The sequence below is a fragment of the Oryzias melastigma genome, linkage group LG21 (genome assembly GCF_002922805.2).
Source record: "Oryzias melastigma strain HK-1 linkage group LG21, ASM292280v2, whole genome shotgun sequence".
Taxonomy (NCBI): domain Eukaryota; kingdom Metazoa; phylum Chordata; class Actinopteri; order Beloniformes; family Adrianichthyidae; genus Oryzias; species Oryzias melastigma.
In genome coordinates this window covers 7,661,848-7,670,761 of record NC_050532.1, presented here as the reverse complement: position 1 = coordinate 7,670,761, position 8,914 = coordinate 7,661,848, and the positions used below count along the sequence as shown (strand labels likewise).

Here is an 8,914-nt window from a genome sequence, read left to right as displayed (position 1 = left end):
ATTCACCTTTGATTTGTGGGTGGAACTGTTAACATTCCCCTATTCCCATCATCCATCTGTTTACACGCTCTCCTGTTAGCTTACAGCCCCTCACAGCCCCAACTTAACATTACTGGTGCAACAAAAATGGCGAGCAATATTGGAGCTATCCAGCCGCACAGTTTGATGTTAGATGGCAATTCGGATGAGGAAAAGGAACATGTACACTGATCTATTTGTCTGCCAGTGGAATGGAGCACATTTTCAATTCACAATGATTTGAATAAAGAAATACTTAAAAATGTATTTTTGAGCTTAATTTTCTTTCTATACGCCCTCCATCATCATATATATATATATATATATATATATATATATATATATATATATATATATATATATATATATATATATATATATACAGATTGAGTAAATTGCTGGCAATGTTGTAATTGGGTTAAAGCAAGCGTGCTGACTGATCGGACTGAGCAGAGCAGTGGACGCTGATGCACAAGTGCATGTGAGTTCACAGACTGCAGATTATTCAGGTAGCGACAGTGGACACAGAGGGGAAAAGGGATTACATTTAGATCAAGCACAGAAAGGTAATAGTTTCAGTAATTTTGCAAAATAACAAGTTTTATTCACTCTTTTAGGATAGTGGTACAAAGATTAGCTTTATGACAGAACACAGAAAAACTTGGATTTTCCTTTTTTTTTTTTAAGCTGTGATGTTGGACATTCTCACATTTCCTAGACCATTTTTAAACATATACAGTCTCCATGTTTGTTTTTCATTAGCGGTGCGTTTACATGCTCTGCTCCGTAGCAGTCTGTGAAGGCCTTTTCTTCTGAAATGGATCGGTCCACATTTGGCCTTGAGGGATAATCAGAGCGCTCTGTGTGCACCATCACTCTTCCAACATGCTGGGATAAATTGAATATTTAAAAAAAAAAAAAAGGGAAAAAAGATGGAAAAGTTTGAACACATGTCTGTGTGAGAGAAATATCCTCATCCTTGCAGCAGTCATGGCCTAACACATTAATCTGTCTACCTGCTGATTACACTGGCAAAAGGAGGACATGAGAGCTCATCAGGCTCAGATTGAGCCCCACAAGTCAACTGTGAGGAAGAGGCGTTCATATTCATGCTGCAATATTTTCCTTTTGTTGGCCCACATCAGAGCACAGCAGGGCGGTTGTGAGGAGAGAAAGTGACATAAAATGACTCGTAAACAGAGGGATAAATGTCAGTCAATTAAATGATTTTTTCTGGTGCCTTTTATGAATAAAGAGTCTAATGAAACTCTTATATGGCAGGGAAACAAATTCAGCTTCTCCTTTCTTTAGGTAAATATTAGTGAGCACATTTTTATGTACTTGTTGCATGGATCCCAGGTGAGTTATGTTGTGTATTAAACTCTCCGAGCTGAAAACTAACAGCTTCTGTTTTTACTGTAAGGTATATTTTGCCTCAGTGGAAATAATTCTATTGTTATCGATTTCCTTGCCGCACAGTCTTATTTTATGGTTCATGTCATATGCCCCGCTTAAATGCTCTGTCTTTATTGGGGGAATAACTCACTTTTTAACTGCCAAGTATATTTTTTGCTGTCTACTGTTGGGGCTCTTTACCCAAAACCCTGACACAGTTTTCTGAGGGCATAAAAAATGAAAGAAATAACACTGTGGTGAGGAAAAGTCATATTTTTAAATGAGTAAAACTGCAGAAAGTTGGTGATTTTTTAATTTTTTAACTCTCAAATATTCAGGCACATGAAGAGCTTGTTAGCATTGAAGGAAACTAAGAACTGTCTTGATAAACTAAAATAATTGTCAAAACTGAAAAATTATTCTGAAAAAAAATAGAGAAATTCAAATTAAATAAAACACGGAAAAATAAATGAAAAAGCCAGAGGTGGATGTGGCAAAAAAAGGTGGAAAATTTTGGAAATTTGTAGTACAGCAAAAAGAAACCCAGTGAGGATAATTATTTAAATGCAAAAAGAGGAACCAAAAGAAAACAGTAGGCGTGGAGGGAAAAGTTGATTTGGTAATATAATTTCAATTGGCGATACTTGTATCTATTTAAAATGATGACAAAACGATACTTCATTATTTATTTATGAGTGTCTTCTTCAGTGTCTTACTTTTGTTTTACACTTAAACCCCCAGCCACTAGTTGGCAGCACAGCACACTGAGCCTCTTTGAGCAGCTGCACCGCGACCAAAACAACAACAAGATCTCACGAGAACCAGATTGTGTAAATGTTCAGTCAGTTTCATGGTTTTTCTTGTTATGGGACAAGTACTTCTTAATTTTTACTTGAGATGGGTACAGAACCAAAACTTTGTGTCACGTTTCTGCGAGTATCATATAATAACGCTGATTGCGGTGTTTCGTAGCGGGCTCCGATATGTCTCGTGAGATGCGTATCGCAATACGTGTCATATCATCAGACTAAGGCCCAATCTGAGTTCTTCCCTTCTCTCTACCCTTCTCCTTCATTTATCCCTCCAAACAGAGTGTTATAAAAAAAATTGTGTCTCATATTTCGGTCATCACTTTTCATCGTCGATCCGCTAGCGTAAGGGTGGAGCTTCCAGTGCTTGAAAATACTTAACAACAGCAGTTTTATAACTTTAAAAAGCTCATGCCACAACAAAAAGTCATTACTTACATTTAAATGTAAACGTCTGATCTTCAGAACGCACTCGTGAAGAAAAGCACTTCTTAGCGCGACGCAGTTTACCTTCGTGATGGAGGACTTCATACCGCACCTTAATGAGGGTCGGCTTTGAAAAATACATTTCTCAGACACAACTTGCACTTAAACTGCCCCTTCAAATGGAGGGGAAGGTAGAAGGGCTGCGGAGAAAGAAAGAATTCGGACTGGGCCCAATACACACCCCTAGAAAACAGAACTGAACATGAATCAAACTGTCAAATGAGAAACAAACCATAACCAAAATCTTAATGGTAAAAAAAACAAAACATACTTGATAAAATTAAAGTAAAGTCGTATATCCATATTTTGTTAACAAAAGTATGTTTTTTTTATGGTTTGTTTTCTTGTTGCTTCTTCTTTAGCCTGCAGTTGTCTGTCATGTTGTTCGTCTGGGACGCCAATTTTGGTCTGGTTTTGGCCTTGCAGTCGGATTGCCTCAGGTTATGTCCTTTTGTTACAGAGCAACAGTTGCATCATACTTTACAATGGAATGAAGACAATCAATTATTAAGAAGCCTTAAAAAAATATCTCTAACTTGTTTTCAATTATTGTTTTTGACCTGTCCTCTATCCTTTAAGTTGTTTTGCAGTTTACTCAAATTAACAAAAAAGAATCAGTCTTGTCTTAAACTGTATTAGCTTTTGTATTTACGTCTACATTTATTTTAGGCAGACATTGCCTCACTCTCTCTATTCATCTTCTGCTCCGTTGTGTCCAATCCAACATGGGTTCCATCATCTGCTTTCTGCCTCCTCACATTTTTCATTTCAGACAGATTTACAAATGAAACTCACATGCTTCATGGGGGCTGAGTATAGCAGGATAAGTCATACTCAACTATGTCTCTTCCAAATTGCTGCCCTCAAAGGTATTGCAGAAGCCCTGCGATCTGGGAAACTTTTGCTTTTGTCTCCAGAATTTAAAAAAGTTGCAAACTGCAAAAAAATGATGATAAGTTGGATGAATCTTTCTTAAATGGAGATGTTAAATGAAGTTCTTTTTTCCAAATTAGTCAGACTGCATTACTATTTTTAAATGACTACCTTTAATGAGGAGCAGAGACTATCTTCACACCACTTTCCTGTCATAATACAATTAGGGATAACAAGTTTACAGTAATTTGCACGAGACTCCAGGTTTCAAAATGATTAAAGTGCAGATATATCCACATATTACCTATTTAGAAAGTGAGAGATTTTACTTTTTTTTATGAATTTAAAGATAAGGTGCTAAAAAAAAGCAAAAGTGATTGTCTTAGTCACAACTATGCTTACGAGTGGATACATTGCTGGGGAAAAATAGACAAATCTGTACGGGGTACATAGACGGTCCACACAAAACGTCAAAATTGTAGATTTTTTTTTGGTGAACCTGTTGGGTAAAAATGTTCATGGACACATTTTTCTACAGGCATGTTGTAAGCGATAGGTCAACGTGAATACTTATTTAGCGTGCAAAGAGGAAGAAGGTGAGACATAGGGAAGTCATACGGATTTTTCATTGTTTCAACCCTCCAAATCCTGCACACTGTGCAAGGGGCCTGTTCAATTGATGGGTGTGTTGCAGCCTGGCATCAGGAAATTAGACTAGCAGTCAGTGCTGGTGTCCTACCAGCACTTTTGTATCACCTGCACACCCCTATGCATGCAGCATTTGTGCACGGTTAATAAGGAGCCAGTGCTCACACCTTACTAATGCACCACAGCATCACCCAAAAAAACATAAAAACATGTAACTTACACTATTTCTACAAATACTTCATGATACACTTACCATACACACCATAATCATGAGTTCCATTTTCATGAAGCCCCTTAAAGTAGCTGTTCCAGCATTAAGGGAACTGCAAGACACACCTGATGTCCCTTTAATGTGGTGCTCCTCTCTATGACCCTCAACGAGCCCAGGCAACCCAAAAACCAACAGCGCTTGTATGAGTCAACCTCCATATATATATGAAAAAAAAGATCCATCTATCCATCCATCCATCAATCCATCTTCTTCCGCTCATTCGGGACTGGGTCGTGGGGGCAGCAGTCTAAGCAAAGATGCCCAGACTTTCCTTTCCTCAACCACTTCCTCCAGCTCCTGTGGGGGGACCCCGAGGCGTTCCCAGGCCAGCCGAGAGATGTAGTCTCTCCATTGTGTCCTGGGGCTTCCCTGGTGCCTCCGCCGAATGGGACATGCCCAGAACACTTCACCGGGGAAGCGTCCAGGACGCGTCCGGACCAGATACCGGAGCCACCTCGACTTGCTCCGTTCGATGTGGAGGAGAAGCGACTCTACTCCGAGTTATCTCCCGAATTTCTCACCCTATCTCTAATGGAGCATCCAGTTACCCTCCAGCCTCTTTCAGCCACTCGTAGTCAATCTATTTTTAAAAAGATGTCAACTTTTAGAATCTCTTTTTTTGTTTTTGAAAAGTGTTTAATCAAATGACTGTAAAAATAGTCTATAATTAAAGCTTTTCCTCAATTATTCCTAAGGTTTTGGTATGTCCAGATATTGTGTAGACAATGACAAACAAAAGTTCCCATTAAGACAACAGTCACCTAACTCTAAATGCAAGCTCTTTAGTATATTTGGCCAGTGGTCACACAGTGGGATTTGTAATCAGGGTTGTGGCAGTGGGGTTTTAAGAAAAAGTTACAATTTTATGGTGACCAGACGGTTTTTCTATAAAAGTTGACATTGGTCAGTGGCCGCCCGGGGGTATTTCGAGGTTGCGCAACTGACAGACGTCAGTCATGCATCATGCTACGGCCACAGGGTGGAGCCAGCCAGAATCAGCAGCTCTGACTGGACGTTGTGTAAATGTCTGTGGATGACGGCTATCCATATCAAGTGCCACTAGTCACTCGGTAGCCCCAGAAGTATATAAAAGCAGGTCATTCTGACTGCCACCATCTACATTTGTGACCACAACAACGATTAAAAAAAAAAAAAATTGGACGAGGGCATAAAATCTTGAAGGTTCTGCCGATGGTTCCCCATTGCGCGGTGGCAGTTGCAGCCTTACCAGCTTAAAACGTCCTCTGGCCTCCACGTCTCATGTCAGCAAATTTTAAACGAGTCGAGCTCACAAACCCATCAGACCTGATGACTCTGAGAATTTCCCGCAACATTCACAGCGAGGGAACAAGAAGATCTGCTGCAGGATTTATAGGAACCTCCCTGTGATGCCAAATGATCTATTATGTGATTAACATAGATTAAATTCTGTCTGTGGAATGATTTTACAGTCTATTATCAATCCCTAAAGACTGCATTAGGAGGTACTGTGTCATTATGTCTGGATTCTTTGGTGCATTAATGTAGACGACCGCTGATGATGCTTCACTTATTTTTTCAATCAGCTCAGAATTTTTATAGCTGTTCAAGTAATTAATTCTTATCCCATCTTTTAACAAGAAAAATACTTTGAGCATTTTCAGTTATTGTGTGTTGGCAGAACACCTTGTCCAAGTGCTACATGTTATTTTTGATGCATCTTAATCCCAGCAGCTCTTTTTGTGTTGTTAATGTTTTTTCTTTTTCTCACCCTTGTTAAGAGCATTGGCTACAGCTTTTAGCATCATCCTTCTCCTCCCTTGAGCAGGTTTTACTATTGAATTTGATGTTTTTTTTGTTGTTTTTTTTTGATGGAGACCATTTACTTTAGTCATTATCTGACTGATGTTTACTTTGGAAACTAAGTAACCCAAAGAGAGAAGAGGAGCCTCACACAATTGGATAAAAATCACTACTTTCCTTAAAAACATGTTAGTGTGACTTTTTCCTACCAGCTTTGCAATCAAAATTGGCTTAGTGGTCTATTTTTCATTAATTTTTTTAAGACCCACTCAAATAGAATCTGTGTTTTTTACATGTTCTTGAGGTATTTTTCTAATGATGGAGGACATATGTCAAGAAAATTAAGCTTAAAGTTGCGTTTTTTAATATTTCTTTATACAAATCGCTGTGAATCAGGAGCAGATAAAAAATTCGGTGTGAAAAAGAGCGTATTTATTGCTCAATTATGGATGATGGGAAGTGGGGGTGGGGTTGCTCTAAGGGTGTCAAACTCATTTGCACGAGGGAAAAAAATCCAAAACACACCTTAGGTCACGGGCCGAACAGGATAAACATTTGTTGAACACTCTAAAACTAAATATTTAAAACTTTAAAACCGTATATTTTTAACATAATTTTGAACTAGATATATAACATAACTAAGATAATGATACTGTGAATTCTGTGAGCTGAATTTGGCCGCTGAAGATGCTAGTGCTGATAGCTGAAGATGCTGAAAATTCATAGCTGAAAATGCTGAAGTTAATATCTGAAAATGCTGAAACTGATAGCCTGCTAAAATATTAGCTAAATGCCAAATTAGCAAAAAAATACTAAAAAAAATAAAAAACTTAGGTTAGCCAAAACAGATAGCATGTAGCTGAAAAAATAGCAAAACATCAAAATATCCCGAAAAACTGAAAAACAGCCTAAATTAACCAAAACAGCAAGCATGTAGGTGAAATATTAGCTAAACTTCAAAATAGCCTAAAAAATTAATGAAAAAAACCTAAATTAGCCAACACAACTAGCATGTTGATGAAATATTAAACTCCAAACTAGCCTAAAGAAATCTTAGTAAATGCCAAAATAGTCTAAAAAGCTAGCAGAATGCCAATTTTTAAAAAAATAAACTGTAACTTTTGACATATTTATGAATAATACAAAGGCAGGAATATTATTCCAGAATAAATCAACTTGAATAGATTTAAATGTTTTACTCTCCATAAAAATAAATTTTTAAAAATAATATAAGTTAGAAATGAGTGCAAGATAATATCGGGCCATTAATAACAATAAAATAAAATCATCTGGAGGGCCGGATGTAATTACCTGGCGGGCCGGATCCGGCCCCCGGGCCTTGACTTTGACGCAGCCAACAGTCCCGCCCACAACTCAAACGAGAATTTCTAATGAGCTCCTGCCACTCTGCAGCGACACAGTTTTTAAATTTTTGGTTAAAAGTGGCAAAATCATAATTAAAGAGCCACTTAGAACACTTTTAAAATAGATTCAAAAATTATTTCTTCTCAAGAATACTAAAAAATATATATCATAAGCATCTTTTTCAGCTCCACCTAGTTCTTTGTGTAAAGAGCGTTGGGGTGGGGGTCCAAGAAGCATGTAATACATCAATGCATGCTGGTAAACGTACTGTTCCCACTACTAACCGCTGTAATCTCGAGTGTGAGAAATATGGCAAATCCTTTTTTAACGCCCCGTAAACTCCCATGCGGTGAAATCCGGTTAAAGCTCTGCACACTGGATGACGCAAAGATTGATGAGAAAACTCTCTTTTCCTGAAACTATTCAACGTGACATTAAAAGCCCCGGCAGGCGGCCCCGCCGCTTTGAAATTTTGACTTGTAAATGCCAGTCTCAAACAGAGTTGTGGATTCAGACTCATGCGCCACACTGAGCTGCGTTTGTCCAAATGTCTGCTTGGATCAGGATTCTTGTCCCTGATGTGGCTCTTTGTCCCTCTCTGCCTCGGTGAGGGGGCTTTTTTATTCAATTCGACATTCTCACCTCTTTTCAGCGTTGGGGGGAAGATAATTCTGTAGATGATTAATCATTTTTTACTCTAGGAGTTTTGATTTTCAGTACGCTAATACTTGGGGTGTGTATTGGCAAGAGTATTTCGAAATGATACGTATCACGATACACATATCACCTTACGATACATATCCCGATATATTCCAAGACATTAACAGAAACAATATTTCACTTTTTTTTAAGATGATGACGTAGAAAAAGACTTTATCATAATAATAATACACCTTTTGCCGTAATAAAAGGTAAACATTAATCAACTGTATCTCAAATACAAATTGATTTTAACCAAACAAATTCAAAGCGCTTTTCTTTTGGTAAATGTGTCTTTTTTCAGATCATTATACAAGTAACTCTGATCAATCAGATCGCTGAACTAGAAGAATTCAGCCCGCTTCATCTTTAGTATTTTTACTGTTCTTACATGAGCTTTGAAGTACCAAATTCCATGTTTTTATGCAGTACACGAACCAACTTGGCACAGATTTTCGGTTTACATGTCTCGTTTTGCTACGTAACAATCGGTAACAACAACCGCCATGGCTGATGAGTTCAGACCAGAGGTGGGACCAAGTCATCATTTTGCAAGTCCGAGTCAAGT

At 38.1% G+C, this 8,914-nt stretch overlaps 1 protein-coding gene across 3 annotated transcripts in view; it reads left to right on the top strand.

The window, feature by feature from the left end:
- The window catches only part of sema5ba (sema domain, seven thrombospondin repeats (type 1 and type 1-like), transmembrane domain (TM) and short cytoplasmic domain, (semaphorin) 5Ba), a 215,916-nt gene that overhangs the window by 91,575 nt on the left and 115,427 nt on the right, over positions 1–8,914 (top strand). The window lies entirely within an intron of this gene.